The 19,836-nt window shown below is 36.6% G+C and overlaps 1 protein-coding gene across 1 annotated transcript in view; it reads left to right on the top strand.

Annotated features, from left to right (window-relative positions):
• The window catches only part of LOC123679806 (zinc finger protein 26-like), an 82,932-nt gene that overhangs the window by 25,917 nt on the left and 37,179 nt on the right, over nt 1-19,836 (top strand). The gene's annotated exons all lie outside the window — the stretch shown is intronic.

Raw genomic sequence — 19,836 nt, 5'->3', positions numbered from 1 at the left:
TAAATCGATTGTGGCACGAGCTGTGTGACATGTTGCGCCGTCTTGTTGGAACCACAGCTCCTGGACATCATGGTTGTTCAATTCAGGAATGAAAAAGTTAGTAATCATGGCTCTATACCGATCACCATTGACTGTAGCGCACCAAACAGTCAGTTTTTCTGGATGTAACGGTGTTTCGACATACACTTGAGGATTAGCTTTACTCCAAATGCGGCAGTTTTGTTTGTTGACGTAGCCATTCAACCAGAAGTGCGCTTCATCGCTAAACAAAATGAAATGGACGTAGTGCGCGATACGTATTCCGCACAGAACCATTATTTTTTAAATAAAATTGCACTTTTTGCAAGCGTTGTTCAGGCGTGAGACTATTCATGATGAATTGCCAAACCAAACTGAGAATAAATCACTTGACAGCTGTTAAATCGGTCGCCATCTTGAACAGTATAGCCAACTTAAAGTTATATACCTCGAAAAAAAACAACCGTTATATTTCATTCAATATAATATTCATTCATAACGATATAGTAAAATTGTGGATTTGAAAATATATCACAATCCGACAACGTAATTTAACCATGTTGGGGACATGTAAAAATTGCTTATACTTCCTCTATCTACGTTTATTACTCTATAAGTCCCAAGTTTGGTACACATACAGCACTGCCTGCACCATGCCTTTTTTTCTCGTTAGTACCAAGCTTCAGAAGATGCGTGTCAAAATTTCTAAACATAAAGTTGAATCTAGATCGAGATATTGAAGTTCAAGTGACTCTAAATTTGTTGTCCACGAAAGAATCGTTTCATGCTGCCTGTAGGCTTATAACAAATCAACATCCTACAATTGTGGCCGAGCAGGCGCCTTTGAAGAAGATACGCTGGTCGCGTGATGGCCTCAATACATTTTCATCGGTTACCAAGACAATCGCAGTGGAATTATTAGAACTAATTGAGCAGAAAATATCTTCATCCAAATCTTACCTCCGAGACACTAACGGTACCATACTAAATGGTTTCCTCCTCTCAAGATCTTTCTTCTATCAAGAGGATAATACGTAGTTTTCTGTAATACCAACTTTTAGCGAACTATTTATTCTCCTGTTCTGCGATAATGACAAGAAAAATATGTCAACATTTCTGAGAATGTTATAAATGAAGATTTCTATAAGGCCAATTGAAAAGAATTTTTTGTGCCGATCAAATATTGCTTTTTGAAGAGAAAAAATGCAGTTGAAGGAAAATCTTGACTTGATGAAGAGTTTCCGGGGTCTGCACCAGAAAAATCAACCATCATTGATTGGTATGCTAAGTTTAATCGTGATGAAATGAGCATCGAAGACGGCGAACGCAGTGGACGCCCAAAAGAGGCTGTCACCGACGAAAAAATCGAAAACGTTCACAAAATAATTTCGAATGACCGTAAAGTGAAGTTGATCGAGATAGCAGACATTGTACATTTGTACTTTTATATAATTCACGAATATTTGTACATGAGAAAGCTGTGTGCAAAATTAGTGCCGCGCGAACTCACAATCGATCAAAATCAACAACGTGTAAATGATTCTGAGCAGTGTTTGAAGCTGTTTAAGTGCAATAAACCTGAATTTTTGCGTCGATATGTGATAATCATTTCACTCCGGAGTCCAATTGACAGTCAGCTGAGTGGACTGAACACGATGAACCGAATCCAAAGCGAGGAAGAACACAACAGTCAGCTGGCAAGGTTATGGCATCAGTATTCTGGTATGCGCAAGATATAATATTCGTTGATGGCCTCCAAAAGGGCCAGACCATCAACAGCGATTATTATACAGGGTGTTTCCTAAACATGCGGCAAAAATTCAGGGGGTTGTTCCTTGGACTATTCTAAGAATATTTTGTCCCTTGATGATTTTTGAAAAACCTATTTGTTTCGAAGATATAGGGGAAACAAAATTTCAGATAATAACATTTTATTATGAAAAATTACATGAAAATTCAACTCAACCTACAAAAACTGTTGAAAATGACCACCTCTAGCCAGCATACAAGCATCCAATCTTCTCCTCATTGACTGCCGAACCCTTTCAAAAACACCAGGATCATTTCTTATTAAGTTACACCCAGCAATGATCCGATTTCGCAAGTCTTCCACATTTTCTACTGGAGTGGTATAAACTAATGATTTTAGATGGCCCCATAGGAAATAATCTAAGGGTTTTTAGTAATTGGAATGTTGTTAAACAAATTCAAAAATAAATTGTACCTACTTAGTAAACACAGTGCGGTACGCATTTTTATTTACTCTATTATTAATTTTAAAAATATGAAAAATGTTGTTCGCCCTGTATCTTCGAAACAAAGAGGTTTTTCAAAAATCATCCAAGGACAAAACATGCTTAAAATAGTCCAAGGAACAACCCCCTGAATTTTTGCCGCATGTTTAGGAAACACCCTGTATAGCGTTATTGGATCGTTTAAAGGATGAAATCGTTGAAAAACGGCCCCATTTGTAGAAAAAAAAAGGTGGTGTTTCATCAAAACAATGCGCCGTGTCACAAATCAATGAAATCAATGGCAAAATTAAATGAATTGGGCTTCGAATTGCTTCTGCATCCACCGTATTCGCCAGATCTGGCCCCAGCGACTTTTTCCTGTTCTCAAATATCAAAAGAATACTCGCTGGAGAGAAATTTAGCGCCAATGAAGAATTAATCTCCGAAAATGAGACCTATTTCGAAGCGAAAGAAAAATCATACAACAAAAATGGTATCGAAAAGTTAGTAGATAGATAGATAGATAGATAGATCACTATAATCGCTGTATCGCCCTCGAAGACAATTATGTTGAATAATAAAATCAAATTCTGCCAAAAAATGTGTTTTACTATGGTAGACCGGAGACTTTTCAATTGGCCTGTTATCAATCAGCAAAGTACCTATTACTTTTTCTGCCTAGGCAGCAAAATGATTATTCTTAATGGAAATCAAACATTTCATAAGTTGTCAAACTATTATTATTATGGACACTTACTTTTTCATAGCAACCAACCATATCAACAATTGCGGTTTCTGTCAATTTGCGTTTTAATTTATCTCTACAGGATAAATGATAAAAAGATTTTGGGAATTGTAATAACTTGCGAATGGAATATCCTCATAATCATTATAAACCATCGGAGAAAAAATTATATGTTCAACTCGGTAGCAAAATACTGAATTCCTATGAACTATCAGCCGCGGCAGTCAATCTACTACTTTGCTACCTAGTAAAACAAATAACTATTTTATTGATGTCCGAGAGACAAAAATCCAAATTTGAATATTTGATAAATTTATCCATCAATTAATCTGAATCACAAAAATGGCATTCAAATCCACAATACTCTTATGTGGCCTCTTTAAATTTCCAATTCCTGGTAGTTTTCTGCAGAATGAATACTTTGTACGAGTGTTTAATATGTAGAAACTTATTACCTTTCTTACGTAAATGTATCTTGTCAAATATACTGAAATATATTGATGTATTGCTATCAAAATGATGATATATATCCAACTTAAACGCTTATAACTAACCTTGAATATATTCTGACACAATTAGAAAACACGTCTTACATTATTATGAATATCAAAATAACGTCATGTGCATTTTCTTCTTTGGATACCTAGACATACATAATTGCCCGAACCAGTATTATCAATCAAGTGCTTATCTTTAATGAAATTGGCGTATTACGTTTTGACAATAGTGATCCATTGTTTTCGCTAAACAATTAAATTGAAGCATGTAAGTCATTAACACGTCCAAATAATACAGATTGATTACTCATTGCGTTATAGTTGAAATATCAGTGAGGAAATAATTGTGATCCTTATATATATTATAATATAATGACAGCGACAGCGTCATTTGTCTGTTATTTCTTTTGTAATCGTATACCAACTCAACAGATATCCCATTCATGAAGAATCATTGTTGGCGAAAAACGTTCATTCTTCATTAATTCATACTGAATAATAGATGGTGTGAATCAGTCCATGACTAAAGTTCAAGGTTGGTTACATTGATAACCGATCGAAGAGTACACTCTAAGGAATTTTTTTCGTCGTTCGTGAATTACGAAGTGATTGTATCAGAACATTTCATAATTTGCTTATTTTACGATAATCTGAACCGAAAAATATTTTTTTTTAGTTCAACCTATTCATTCCAGACTATTGCAAATAGGTATTCACGGCTTGACTTGATTTTCAAGCTACTTGGCTTGAGCTTAACTTGATTTCAAGTCAAGTAGTAGTTTTTCAATCTCAAGTCAAGTATTTATGTATCAAGGACCTATTTGAAAATTATCAAGCTACTTGATGAAAAGAGAAGGAACCTTGCGAAAAACACTTTTATTCATTAAACTCATCGTATAAAAGAACCGAAAATATAAACTGAAATAGAAACATAAATCAAATCACTATAAATCATAACAGAATAAAAAATAATAAAAAAATGACGTTTCTTAATATTGAGAAACCTCCAGGCTTTGTTTGATTTCATAATTTGCCATCAGGATCTAAGACACATAAGGCATCTTATAGATTTGTCGCCTAACCTTTTTCGGGTTTTAGTAACTGTAAGAGCAGCTCTTGGAAATTGTCTTTCAACAGGAGCTGAAGATGCTGGCGTTGATGAAAAATCCTTGGCCATTTTGACGAAGTTTGTAAAGATATTTCTGAAACCACCAAAATCTCCCAATAGATTTCATAGAAATGCGAGAAAACTAACGGGTGTTTTTTTCAAGGTATATAATTTTAAGTTGGCATTAATGTTCAAGATGGCTACCGATTTAACAGCTGTCAAGTGATTTATTCTCAGTTTGGTTTGGCAATTCATCATGAATAGACTCACGCCTGAACAACGCTTGCAAATAGTGCAATTTTATTTCGAAAATAATGGTTCTGTGCGGAATACGTATCGCGCACTACGTCCATTTTATTTTGTTAAGCGATGAAGCGCACTTCTGGTTGAATGGCTACGTCAACAAACAAAACTGCCGCATTTGGTGTGAAGCTAATCCTCAAGTGTATGTCGAAACACCATCCAGAAAAACTGATTGTTTGGTGCGCTTTATGGGCTGGTGTAATCATTGGTCCGTACTTCTTCAAAAACGATGATGGCCAGAACGTTACAGTCAATGGTGATCGGTATAGAGCCATGATTACTAACTTTTTCATTCCTGAATTGAACAAGCATGATGTCTAGGAGCTGTGGTTCCAACAAGTCACACAGCTAGTGCCACAATCGATTTATTGAAAGACACTTGTTGACATTTATTGATGACCGCCTAATTTCACGTTTTGGACCTGTGAATTGGCCTCCAAGATCTTGTGATTTAACACCGCTAGACTACTTTCTGTGGGGCTATGTAAAGTCATTGGTCTATGCGGATAAGCCACAAACCCTTGACCATTTGGAAGACAACATTCGCTGTGTTATTGCCGATATACGGCCACAAATGTTGGAAAAAGTCATCGAAAATTGGACGTCCAGATTGGACTACATCCGAACCAGCCGTGGCGGTCATATGCCAGAAATCATATTTAAAATGTAATGCCACAAGATTATCTTGCGGATGAATAAAATTCATGTCAATCGAATAATCCATCTTTGTTTTATTGCAATTCAAAGTTCTATAGCTCTAAAAAGAAACACCCACTAATAAAGTCTCACTGGCGAATGCTTCAGTCTCTGGGCGCTCTAGGTATCCTCTTATTCAGTCTAGGCGCGCACGAGATTGCAGAAATATATGCCGTGCGACGCGTGTATATCAAGCTCAAGTAATATCAAGTAGCTTGCTATCAAGTCAAGCAATAAATAACTGAAATCAAGTCAAGCTTAAGTATGTAATTTTTCACGAGCTTGATTTTCAAGTCAAGTAGTTGGTTAAAATGTCAAACTTTCTTTTCAATAAGACGGAGCTACTTGTCACACAAACAACGAAACAACCGCAATTCTGCAAGAAAAGTTTCCTGACTGTGTTATTTCTCGAAGAGATGATAACAATTTTCCACAAGATCTAGTAATTCAACACCCTTAGGATTTTTTCTTTGGACCGTCTAAAAGATAAGGTCTATGCCAATGCTCCGCAATACGGCCATTTTGCTGGTATAATTTTCCATCGTTTTTTATATGAATGAAACCTCCTATTGGAAAATACATTTTACTATAAAAATTCTGCTTAAGAAATTATATTTCCCCAAGAATCGCTCCAAAGATTTATTGTTGGTAATAATGAGCTGAAATGAATCGGATTCCAATCTTGTACTTCCATAAATTATCTCACTCACGTGTATCCCAACAAGAAGCTGCATCATATTTGATCAATGTCTACATCTTTCCTACATACTTACGATCACAATTCTTTTTCATCAATAATGAAACACGAGGAATGTCAAGAATTGTTCCACATTGATTCACACGTAATAACTTCTGTTGATCCCATAAATAAAGAGCACTGAAGATAAATATTTGCGGTTGTATAAATCCAATTCAATCTGCGGATACTATAGTTGCCTGAGGTTTCAGAACTGGTCAGGGGACAGCTATAACTCACTATAAATGCTGCGTAATTAGCACATGTAAATAGCTGAGGAGGTAATCAATCTAAGATGTATGCATACTTGGTGGACCACATGCTAGCACCTGGGATCACACTGTGCTACATCAAAGTTCATTCCAACTGTGGCGAAGCCTAGAAGATCAAAAGATTGATGCGGTATGGACGATTTGTCGTTGATTTTAATCTCGCGATTCATTATAAATCCTGGTTAACCTTTGCAGACTCAACAATTCTCCATAATGTCAAGCTATGGTCTAAAACTGGTTGAGTTGTTTGGGAGAGTATCGTTGGGGTATAGATATCGGTTTGTTGAGATTTGATCAATATTGTAGAGCAAAGTGATTCTACTGAAAATTTTTTACAGTTCTAACAACCAATCAAAAATTGTCATTTTGTGTCATATGAAACAATTTCACCCAATCATGTCAACATTACACTGATAATGGAATTCAGTGCAATTATCAATCTATGACAACACGATTAGTTTGACAACTTAATTTCAAAACGTCACGTTTTGGCAATGCGTATGTTCAAAGTATAATTAAGTATAAATGCGCTCATCAAAGAAAAATTCCCAGAAATTCAACATACAGTCACAAATATATTTGTGGAATATTTATGGATTTTTGCTGCGAACGAGAATATGAATTGAATGAACATAGGAGCTTAGAAAAATTGACGTGGATACTAAAAGAAATGGTGGTCAATGAGGAAGAAAGACGGGACCAAATATAAAGAAACAACGGTGATTGTTCTTCGAGGTGAACAAACAATCTTTTCAATATGGTCAACTACAGACTTTATATCACAATAGAGAGAGTGAGGCGAATTTTTCACCAGTTCCTGGAGCTTCTGACGAGTCACTATCGGTATCGATCTATGTGTTCTGGCGTTGTCTTGATGTAACACAATTCCTCTCCTTCTGGGGGATTGCTTCCTTCAGACGGTCCAATTGTTGACAGTACAGTTCCGAGTTAACAGTTGAGCCGTAGGGAAGCAACTCATAGTAGATAATTTCCTGACAATCACTCAGCAAAACCTTCATGGCCGTTAATCCTAGCTTGGCCACCGTTACCTTAGGCTCACCGCATTTCTACCACGACCGTTTTCGCTTGACGTTGTCGTTTATGATCCACTTTTAATTACCAGTCACCAACCGCTTCAAAAATTGAAATTCGGTCCATGAGGTTTTTTGCGTCAATTCGTTGGTACCCATATATTGAGCTTCTTCTCGAGACCAGCCTTATGCAAATGGTTCCAAACGGTTTTTTGTGAAATCTTTAGCTCTTGGGCAATCGAAACGGTGCTTACATAACGGATGGATTCGACAATCTCCATGATTCTATCCATATTTTCGACAATTGTTTGTTAGTTTTTCTCTGTAGCCTTGAAAAGTCTGAATATATAGACGAAACGTTAGCTTAGTCTCAATTTGCATTTCTGATTTAAATGGTCCTAACCCTGTGAATTGAAATGCAACATGTTTACTTAAGGACGTGAAAACACATAATTTACATCCTTGATACTTTTTCGACGAAGGAGTACGAATGAAGTTTCATATGTCTTGTTCTTAGGTGTACAACTTCGCTACCGTCGTTTTGCAGTAGATAGCTGTGGCGGTATGTAGAAGTCGAAATAAATAAGATAGAAGATGTCATACAATGAGCTTAGGTATTTGTAAATATAACGCCATCGAAATATTAGTCGATTTGTGTCTGCATCATAAAGTTATTCTCGATTGAACCTGTCAACTCACGAGCCAAATTCTAGCCATTTGCGGGAGATTTTAATTTTTTGCTTTAATATGAAATAATCTACGGTTGAGGCTCATCGAATGCTCCCAAATACCTTTGGTGAGAACGCTATTAATGAAAGAACGTATCGAGAGTGGTTTCAACGCTTTAGGAGCTGTGATTTTGACATCGAAGTCCAGCATGGCGGTGGAAGAGAGAAGGTTTTCGAAGAAGCAGAATTGGACGCATTACTTTATCAGGACTCGGCAGGATCTTTGAGAGTGACGCAACAAGCTATTTCAAAACTCCTGAAAAGTGAAAGTCATTGGATTGATTCAGAAACAAGTAAATTGGGTGTCGTAAGAGTTGAAGCCGAAAGATGTTGAACGGTGTATGTTTGCTTGTGAACAGCTGCTTGAAAGGCAAAGGCGGAAGGGATTTCTGTTTCGCATTGTGACTGAAGACGAAAAATTGGTTCATTATGATAATCCCTAGCGCAGAAAATCTTGGGGATATCCCGGCCATGCTTACACATCGACAGCCAAACCGAATATTCACGGTTTCATTGTCATTCTCAGTATTTGGTGTGACTAGCTCGACGTGGTTTATTATATGTTGTTAAAACCGACTGAAACAATCACAGGCGATCGTTATCGAACGCAATTAATGCGTATGAGCAGAGCATTGAAAGACAAACGGCCGAAATACAATGAGAGATATGATAAAGTAATTTTACAACATGACAATGCTCGACCTCATGTTGCGAAAGTTGTCAAGACATACTTGGAAACATTGAAATGGGAATTCCTGTCCCACCCGCCGTATTCTCCAGATGTTGCTCTCTCGGATTATCACTTGTTTCCATCAATGGCATACGGCCTGGCTGACCAGCACTTCTGAAGAAGTAAAAAGTTGGATCGATTCGTAGATCGCTTCAAAAGATGACCAGTTTTTTCAACGCGGGATTCGTACGCTGCCCGAAAGATGGGAGAAAGTTGTGGGCAGTGGCCATCAAGGGACAATACTTCGAATCATAAATGTATAACCAGTTTTTTACAATAGAGCCTCAAATTTTGGAAAAAACCGGCGGAATACATTTCTCAAATTATGACATTGAACCACCTTCCAATAATTCAAAAGATTCGAATTAAGAATTTAAAGATTGGTCAAGATTACCTCAATCAATGAGAAACCAAAAGGAACAATTCTGTTTTACCATCAAGAAATATCTCATTGATATAATAGTTTTTATTCATTTGAAGAATTCTTTGCTAAGCAAATATAAGTACGTAACAGCAAATTTGTAAGCATGACGAATGTAAATCGCAAGATATTAGCATGAATAGAGGATTATTATTATTATTATTATTGCTTCCAAGTCAAAATTCTGGCCTGCGATGGACAATATTTTGAGTCATAAATGTATAACCAGTTTTTTTTACAATGAAGCCTCGAAATTCGGATAAAAACGGTGGAAGCAAATTCTTATGCATCTTCGAAAGAATTCCAACGGGACAAACAAACCACCCTGTTGAACCCCTCCTAATACAATCATCACATGTAAATCCGATAAAAGATTAATCAAATTTCTGTCGACCATCCGAAGACAGACCAGGTAAATCAGGTTTTTGGGGGCTAAGGTTTTTGCCGCGTGTGGCGTCCTCATCAGCGTCGATGCACGTCTGCATATCGAGGAGAAGCGTCGCTGGTTCAGGGGGTGGTGGGGGCGTCCGACGCCGCGGCGGTGGTCGGGGGCCTTATGCCTTGTTTCGCGACGTTATGTCTAATCGATGCATTGCTGCGCGTCTCGTCTTAGGCGACCGGCCATTACGCACCTTAATGGGCGCTCGGCCACAGCACTCTGGCCTGTCCCGCACCCTCCGACCAGGGTGGCATCGGAAGCATATTCGCTATTTTCATCGTAGGAGGCGAGGGTCGGACGAGGTCACTCTGACGGTTTTCCGATGTCTTATTCTCTTTCGCTTCAACCCCGATTTCCTTGATTAGGTATTTTCTTTTTCGGTTTTTCTATGGTGATGAAAAGTTGAATACGGTGGGGTGTTTTTTTGGGGGCTATTGGTTTATTGATTTTGAGTCTACAGAAGGTAGAAGAAGTTTTGAGACGAGGAAAATTTTTGATCCGATTAGATGCAAAAAAAGTATAGGACAAAGAAGTTATACCTACCTAGCACCAAAAATGTTGAATGTGGTTCTTGATCATCTAAAACATATAAGAAGCATAGGAAAGTTTGAAAAACGAATGAAAGCTTGGTTGACTAGTGGAACTAGAGAAATAATCAATAATTTAATGAATAATAGTTTCTATCAAAACATGAATTATGGCAAATACCTACCCTTCACTTCAGAACCGATTAAAACACTTAATAACACGATTAAGAATGACTTCAAATTGAATTGAGACAAACTTGGCCCTAAAATGACATTTATGACACGCATTCTTACCACAAAATGTGGATATCGAGTTTGTATATAAAATAATAAACACTCAAACAAATTTTATCAGTGCAAAGACTTTCGCCCTGTTTCTGTTTTTCTGATTTTTATTCTCTTTAGTTATTATTCATTCTTTTTGTTGATGAATGAACTTATTTTATTTTTTTTTTCACTCACTATTTTCTGCATAGAACTGATTCAAGAATAAATTTATATTGTTTTTCATATGAACAAAATGTATTTTACCTCAGTGATGTAATTCGGTTATTTATTGATTTACCCATTGCGAATTGCTTTTCCGAGCATTTTGAAAATCATTTTCAGCACAGATCACCATCATTTCGTACAATCCCTGTAATTTTCAAATTTTGAGTCGGATATGATCTCAAACCGTTTGACTCGCTGATGACAAGTCAAGGATCAATCTCTTAGGTGTACAACTTTGCTTCCGCCGTTTTACAATAGATTGCTGTAGCGGTAAGTGGTATTCGAAATAAATAGATCGTAGATGTCATACAATAAGCTTGGGTATTTGTTAACATAACACCATCGAAATATTAGTCGATTTGTGTCTGAATCATAAAGTTATTCTCGATTCACAATGTCAGCTTACGAGACAAATGCTAGTCATTTAAAGGAGGATTTAATTTTCTGCTTTACTATGAAGAAAATTGCGGCTGAGGATCATCGAATGTTCTTAAATACCTATGGTGAGGCCGCTATTAGTGAAAGAACTCGACAAGAGTGGTTTCAACGCTTCAAAAACGGTGATTTTGAGGTCGAACACCAGCATGACGGTGGAGGAGAGACGGTTTTCGGAGATGCAGGATTGAAGATATTACTCGATCAGAACTCTTATCAAACACAACAAGAATTGGAAGGATCATTGTTAGTGACGCAACCAGTCATTTCAAAACGCCTGAAAGTCATGAGAATGAATCAGAAACAAGGAAATTGAGTGTCGTACGGGTTGAAGCTGAGATATGTTGAATGGCGTTTGTTTGCTTGTGAACAGCTGCTTGCAAGGCAAAGACGGAAGGGATTTCTACATCGCATTGTGACTGAAGACGAAAAATGGGTTCATTGCGATAATCCCAAGCGTAGAAAATCGTAGGGATATCCCGGCCATACTTCCACGTCGACTGCCAAACCGAGTATTTACGGTTCCAAGGTCATGCTCAGTATTTGATGGGACCAGCTCGGCGTTGTGTATTATGAGTTGTTAAAACCGACTTAAACAATCATAGGTGATCATTGTCGAACGCGATTAATGCGTTTGAGCCGAGCATTGAAAGATAAACGGCCATAATAAAACGAAAGATATTATAAAGTGATTTTACAGCAACAATGCTCGTCCCCATGTTGCGAAAGTGGTCATGACCTACTTGGAAATGTTGAAATGGGTCCTACCCCTCCCGCAGTATTCTCCAGACGTTGCTTCCTCGAACTATCACTTATTTCGATCAATGGCACACCGCCTGGCTGACCAGCTCTTCCGTCCTTATGAAGAAGTAAAAAATTGGATCGAATCGTGGATCGCTTCAAAAGATGACCAGTTTTTTCAACGCGGGATTCGTACGCTGCTGGGAAAATGGAAGAAAGTAGTGGCCAGCGATGGACAATATTCCGAATCATGAATATATAATCAGTTTTTTACAATAAATCCTTGAATTCTGGAAAAAAAACGGTGGAATACTTTTCAAATCATGATACTGAACGACTTCCTATTAATTCAAACGATCCAATTCGAAAATTGTTTATTTCCTCTAATTCAAAATGGTTACCTTCAATTTCAAATCAATTTATTCAATCAGATCTCCATACAATCTTTCCTACAATTAACAATATTTGTGAATCTTGCATGACCAGGCAAGACTCACCTAGGCAAGCGTACCTATATTGTATAATCTTGCCAGGCCAAAGCAAAGCTAATAAAAAAGTTTCAGTTCGTGGAAGATAAAGAAGGAAAAAAATAAGTAAATCAAAAATCTAAAAAATCAATCACAGAATGTGTGACGAAGAGGTGTATCCAGGGAATGACAAGAACAAAAACAGAAAAATAACAAAAAAATACCGCGTTGAGTTCATCCAGAAACAATGATCAAATATATTTCCTAATAAATATCAAAATCCGTTATATTAGCTATAATTTTTTAATAAATATCAAAATTCGTTATATTTGCTATCATGTAGTCTCTGAGTTCAGTCTTCAATCAGTTATTATTACCTGTCAATATAATTCACCGAACAGGCTAATGAAACGAAAAATCCTCACCATTCCGTTTGCGCTGATTTCGGCTCTGTGGTATCTCACGTTCCTCTGTGTGGTGCAACCCCTCCCGCTTTACCCCTGCCGATAAGTGCCGCTTAAGATCACCCCCAGTAACGATTTTACCATTACATCAGTCGCTCTCCCCTTTATCACCTCATTATTATTACCACCAAGCTGGCCGGATGGATCCTTCTCTTATTCTTCAGGCGTGAAAGAAGAAACAGGTGATCTGTCTTATTTGCGTGTCGAGTGGGGTGAAAGGTTTGAGGGGAAATCGCTAATTTTATTTATATCGTTGGCCAGAGTTGTTTTCAGTGAATCGCTCCGTTTTTTTTTTTGCACGTTTTTACGATTTAGGTGGACACGGTGATGAAGAATTGATGTCCATCAACTCATTCAACAAGGAAGACATAAAGTGTTTAGTATCTTTTATTTTTTCTTATTTTTTCATATTTTCTTGTTTTTATTTAGGTCTGAGTGCGCCTGTTTGAAATAAAATGATTTCAAAGATGAAGCCTTATAACGTTTTTATACCAATCCAGTTTGTTATTTTGTTTTTTTTTATTCCTCAGTTGTCGTAACATGTTGCATGCACTAAGACTATTTAAGCATAATCTAAATACTTCATGGTCCCTTGGCATAACTTGAACAGAGAATTAATTTTTACCAAGTTTAATCGACGAAATATATGAAAACTATGAACATTCCAATCAATATGAAATTAATTAGCATCGACAAAACCTTCACTACGATTTTAAGTATCGGGTGTTTTTTTTTTCGAGGTATATAACTTCAAATTGGCATTACTGTTCAAGATGGCGACCGATTTAACAGCTGTCAAGTGATTTATTCTCAGTTTGGTTTGGCAATTCATCATGAATAGACTCACGTCTGAACAACCCTTGCAAATAGTGCAATTTTATTTCGAAAATAATGGTTCTGTGTGGCTACGTCAACAAACAAAACTGCCGCATTTTGAGTGAAGCTAATCCTCAAGTGTATGTCGAAACACCGTTACATCCAGTAAAACTGACTGTTTGGTGCGCTTTATGGGCTGGTGGAATCATTGGTCCGTACTTCTTCAAAAACGATGATGGCCAGAACGTTACAGTCAATGGTGATCGGTATAGAGCCATGATTACTAACTTTTTCATTCCTGAATTGAACAACCATGATGCCCAGAAGCTGTGGTTTCAACAAGACGGCGCAACATGTCACAAAGCTCGTGCCACAATCGATTTATTGAAAGACACGTTTGGTGACCGCCTAATTTCACGTTTTGTACCTGTGAATTGGCCTCCAAGATCTTGTGATTTAACACCTCTAGACTACTTTCTGTGGGGCTATGTAAAGTCATTGGTCTATGCGGATAAGCCGCAAACCCTTGAAAATTTGGAAGACAACATTCGCCGTGTTATTGCCGATATACGGCCACAAATGTTGGAAAAAGTAATCGAAAATTGGACGTCCAGATTGGACTACATCCGAGCCAGCCGTGGCGGTCATATACCAGAAATCATATTTAAAATGTTATGCCACCAGATTATCTTGCTGATAAATAAAATTCATGTCAATCGAATAACCCATCGTTGTTTTATTGCGATTTGAAGTTCTATAGCTCTAAAAAAAACACCCGTTATGTCTAGAAGCATTCTTGAAACCTAATTCTCAGATGATATACTATCCTCTTTATATCCTTCAGCAACAGACGTATATACTCTTCCAACCATCATGACTTCTCAGCTTAGACATACTGTTTCTAGCTTCTGTCAGAAGAGTTGCTGATGTTCGACACAGACAGCGACCTGTAAATTTTTCAGGATCGTACAAAACCTAGATATTTCGCATTATGTATATATGGGATGTTGCTAAATGTGTTGTTCTCAACTGTAAAATACAACAGTCTCATCTAAACCAGAGAAGCCTTCTTTCTGGCGAATTCCGTCAAGATGTCAAGATGTGTAGCCTCTTATCACCTTTGAACTAAAAGTTCTTTCTATCAGTGTTTGTCTGTTCTGGTATGTTTACCAAGAAAACTGACGTTTTATTTTCTATGTGAGTAACTAGCCAAAAACAACCATCTTATCATCATGAGAAACAAAAAGTTACTGTTATAAAATGTAACTTCTTGTTTCTATCGTTGTAAAGTTCATTAAGCACTTATGAAGGTTCTGTAAATCATAGGGTGGTCGCTACAACTTCAGTAGATTACCTATTTGTTCGCTGTAAAACCAAAAATCTATATACGGTTGAAATTGCGGTTAATATTATAATTATTATGATGCTAAAAAGTTACATGAACTGAAGTGGCAGACATGAAACTTTTGGGCTTCGTAACCTGCCACATTCCAACAATTCTGTAATCAGGCGACCAAATTAAGAATACTGCAATCTATTTCTGCAAAACCATTTAATTACCAAAGAAAATACTGCTTCTCCATCCAACCACCAACGTTCTCCAGATCTTCGCACCTTTTTTCATCGCCAAGCAGGGAATTCCCATCAGAATTGACTTCAATGCCGAAACAAATAAAAACAGACCTGTGAAACAAGCCGACTGAAGTTTCCTCAGAAATACAAAGCGCAATAAATCAATTTCGGGTAAAGGAGTGATGACACGCATGTGTTGGCATCTGGCAGCCAAGATCCGCGAAGAGATGAGAGAATGAGGTTATGTTTTTGCAGGAGAATGCTGTCCTCGAGGGATGATGGATCCATTACTTTAAGTCGTCATAGGAGTGAAGTTGGTTTTCGTACTAGCCGCTAATTATCGTGAAGTTGCCGTCATTTAATTGAGGATGATTGAACGATGCTAGTTCTGGCCGGCTTCAAGGGCTCTTGGACGTAACAGGGTGTTACAGATGATATCCATCATTTCGGAATTATCAGAACAATAATTACTATAAAACGATGACGAGTTGGATGACGAGAAAAAGAACAATGTGTGCTCTAACAAGTTTAGAAGTATTCAGGCTGTATTAGTTTATTATTTTCAATGATGAATTTAGAATCGTTCAACAGAATTGTTACAACTTTTGGTTAGGTATCTGTAGTAATTGTTTTGTTTCATTCTTTCTCTGACTCGATTGTTTCCAAATATTACCTTTTCAATAATTCTACTTTCTCCTCATCCGGAAGTACACTTTTTGCAGTTTTAAAAATTAATCATACATAGAGACAGATCTTCGTGCCAAATTTGAACTCACAACTTGATGAAGCATCACAGTTCAATGATATATTAGGCCAATTTAAAAGTCCCCGGTCTGATGCACAGATGGCGGTGCTAGTATTGAATCCATACGATTTTTAGTTAGTACCAATCTTCAAACGATACGTGTCAAAATTTGACAGCAGTCCGACCATTAGTTTGTGAGATATTGCGTTGTGAGTGTAGCTACTTTTGTTATTTGAAAAAAGATGAAAAAAAGAATTTCGTGTGCTGATAAAATATTGCTTTCTGAAGGGCAAAATACAGTTGAAGCCAAATCTTGATGAAGAGTTTCCGGGGTCTGCACCAGGAAAATCAACCATCATTGATTGGTTTGCTTGGTTTAAAAGTGGGGAAATGAGCACCGAGGACGGCGAACGCAGTGGACGTCCAAAAGAAGCTGTCTCCGACGAAAAAATTAAAAAAAATCACAAAATAATTTTGAATGATCGTAAAGTGGAGTTGATCGAGATAGCAGACATTGTGAAGATATCATGTAAAAGTGTACCCATATCATTCACGAATATTTGTACATGAGAAAGCTGTGTGCAAAATGGGTGCCGCGCGAGCTCACAATCTATCAAAAGCAACAACGTGTTAAAGAATAAACCTGTATATTTGCGTCGATATGTGACAATGGATGAAACATGGCTCCATCATTTCACTCCGGAGTCCAATCGGAGTGGACTGCACACGATGAACCGAATCCAAAGCGAGGAAAAACAAAACAGGCAGCTGGCAAGGTTATGGCATCAGTATTCTGGGATGCGCAAGGTATAATATTAACTGATTATTTCCAAAAGGCCAGACCATCATCAGCGATTGTTATATAGTGTTATTGGATCGTTTAAAGGATGCAATCGTTAAAAAACGGCCCAATTTGAAGAAAAAAAGGGGCTGTTTCATCAAGACAATGCGCCGTGTCACAAATCAATGAAAACAATGGCACAATTGCATGAATTGAGCATCGAATTGCTTCTGCATCCACCGTATTCGCCAGATCTGGCCCTCAGCGATTTTTTCCTGTTCTCAGACCTTCAAAAAAATGCTCGTTGGAAAGGAAATTAGCGCCAATGAAGAAGTAATCGCCGAAACTGAGGCCTATTTTGAAGCGAAAGACAAATCGTACTACAAAAATGGTATCGAAAAGTTGTAAGATCGCTTTAATCACTGTATCGCCCTCGAACGCAACTATGTTGAATAATAAAATCGAATTTTGCCAAAAAAATGTGTTTTACTATGGTAGACCGGGGACTTTTCAATTGGCCTGTTATTGGAATTTATTCATGTGCTTTGGAACAACTTCTTGTTTTCAAGTGAAACAGTTTCATCAATATAGTATATAGTACATTGGTGGCCGCTTTTGGACTACTAGAGAAATGAACTACTCAAAAAGTCAAAATGAATGAAAGAAGAATACTCATTCAAAAAAATATTTTCACAGATACCAACAATGTAGCGTCATTCTGCAACAGACAGTAAAGTAATTATGTTCTAATTACATTGATTGATCTAATTAATAGTGTCAAGTACCCGGTTAGTGTTAGAATGCAAAGTGAATTTATTTATTCACCATTCTTTATTATGTTGGTATGTAACATAATTCAAGACAATGAGCTCGGCCGTTAGTAATACTGATCGTTATCGTAGTGGGTAACGATAATCATGAATAATGGTTCTCAATCAATCAATGATATTTATTAATGAATAATTTATGTCCGCATCACCTGCATTTATTGGAAAATTACAGATGCAAAAATTCCTGGGCAATGAGTACCAGGATAATTATAATTAATTTAATTTTAATTTTAATTATTATAATTGTGTAGTTGTTCGCTTCATATGTTTTATTTATTTTCATCATAGCAGAATGCAGTGGAAAACTAGGTTAATCGATATGTGTTTTGTATGAATATACAAAACGCTGGGACTACATCATTAGTTATTTCCACGAACAATAGATAAAGACTCTTGATAGGTAATAAATAATCGAATATGATTGAATTCTGAGATAAATCAATGATTCATCCTAAGAAATAGAATTTCTTTCGAATTCAATAAGAAGTACAACAAGAATACCTCTATAGAATAATGGCACCATTTTATCTTTGGTATTTTTTGGGGAAAACAAAATTTCATCTCTTATTTCTTGTAAAAAAAGTGATTTATGAAATCTAACTATATTGGCTGTACCCCAAACAGAGCAACTAGGGGCTTCGTAAGTATGATCTTTCGAAAATTTATTTTTCTAATACCTTCCAAACTACGTATTCTATCGAGATGAATTCTACACTTCACTCAACTTCGGCAATAACTTCATGATATCCAAGTTTTTAAGTAAGCATACTTACCACCTTTCAACCGTTTTGTCAACCATGAACTGTAGTAGTTATCTTTGATTTTGCATAGATGTTGGCTTTTCTATAAAAAAACCACTGACTATTTTCGGATTTTTCTCTTCACTGCTGGATGCACCTGCCCTTAGATTTTCTGTTTTTTTCAATTTGTAATCGATGCAATTCTTATAACGCTTCTCATGATAGTTCAATAATTCAGGTATCTCGCTCGTCAAAATTGGACGAACTGCCTCAATGGTCAATAGTTCTAGGTACTTTGTAAATTCCATCTTTTTTTTTCTCGTGAATCCGACAACTCTTCACAACAAACTAATATATATTTCTACTGTCATATCATGGCAGTAATCATAAATAAAGCATATCTAGGCCCATAACCTGTTGAAGTAATGATTTCAAACTCATTTTAAATATACTCATTCTAGAAAAAAAAACGAACTACTGAAAAAATGAAAACGTGACGTTTTTAAAGGAGTCAATATTAGAATTTTACTCGACACGCTTGGCGCAAGTTATTTCAACATACCATTTTCAATATCATGTAATTCTCTGTTTATTTCCCTCACTTTTCTGTCAAATATTATATTGGATTTCATTAATGTGCCCATGCACATGCTTTGGAGCAACTTGTTTTTCTGAGAAACAGTTCTATTTCTATTCTTTTTCTGATGAAAGGTACATTGGTGACCGCTTTCGAACATTTTTTCTTCGTCAAATGGGTCTAAAATACGATACAATTTGATGGAATGGGAAGAATATTCAGTCATGATCTCATTCAGTAGAAGATTATTCATTAAATTTTGATATATTGAAAAATCGTTAGATTGATACTTTATTTTCTTCTGTGAATCATGGAATTAAACTTCAGAATTCATCACAGTTCAGCAGGACAATATCTCCCTCACAGTGACAACCTAATAGGGATGCTAATTGCGGATAAAAGTTAGTCATGATATCGAATTTTCTCCAAAGTATTATAAATAATAATTAAGGGACAGAGCTATGGGTACAAGGGTTGCGTTGAAAGTGGTGAGGGGAGCTTAATCCAGAGAATAATATAAGAACAGAAATAGCGTTAGATATGTCAATTACAAATGATTTAAGATAATGTCATAGTTTAGATATGACGTTCAGTTAAATTTGCTAAAAATTAAGCAAAAGAGCAAATCATGATTTAAGATTTCCTCCACTGTTCTTTCCGTTTTTAAATATTGAATTTTGAAGATTACTTC

This window comes from Harmonia axyridis, chromosome 5 (assembly GCF_914767665.1).
Source record: "Harmonia axyridis chromosome 5, icHarAxyr1.1, whole genome shotgun sequence".
NCBI classification, from domain to species: Eukaryota; Metazoa; Arthropoda; class Insecta; order Coleoptera; family Coccinellidae; genus Harmonia; species Harmonia axyridis.
The sequence above is the reverse complement of the archived record's forward strand: the minus strand, read 5'-3'. Positions and strand labels throughout refer to the sequence as shown.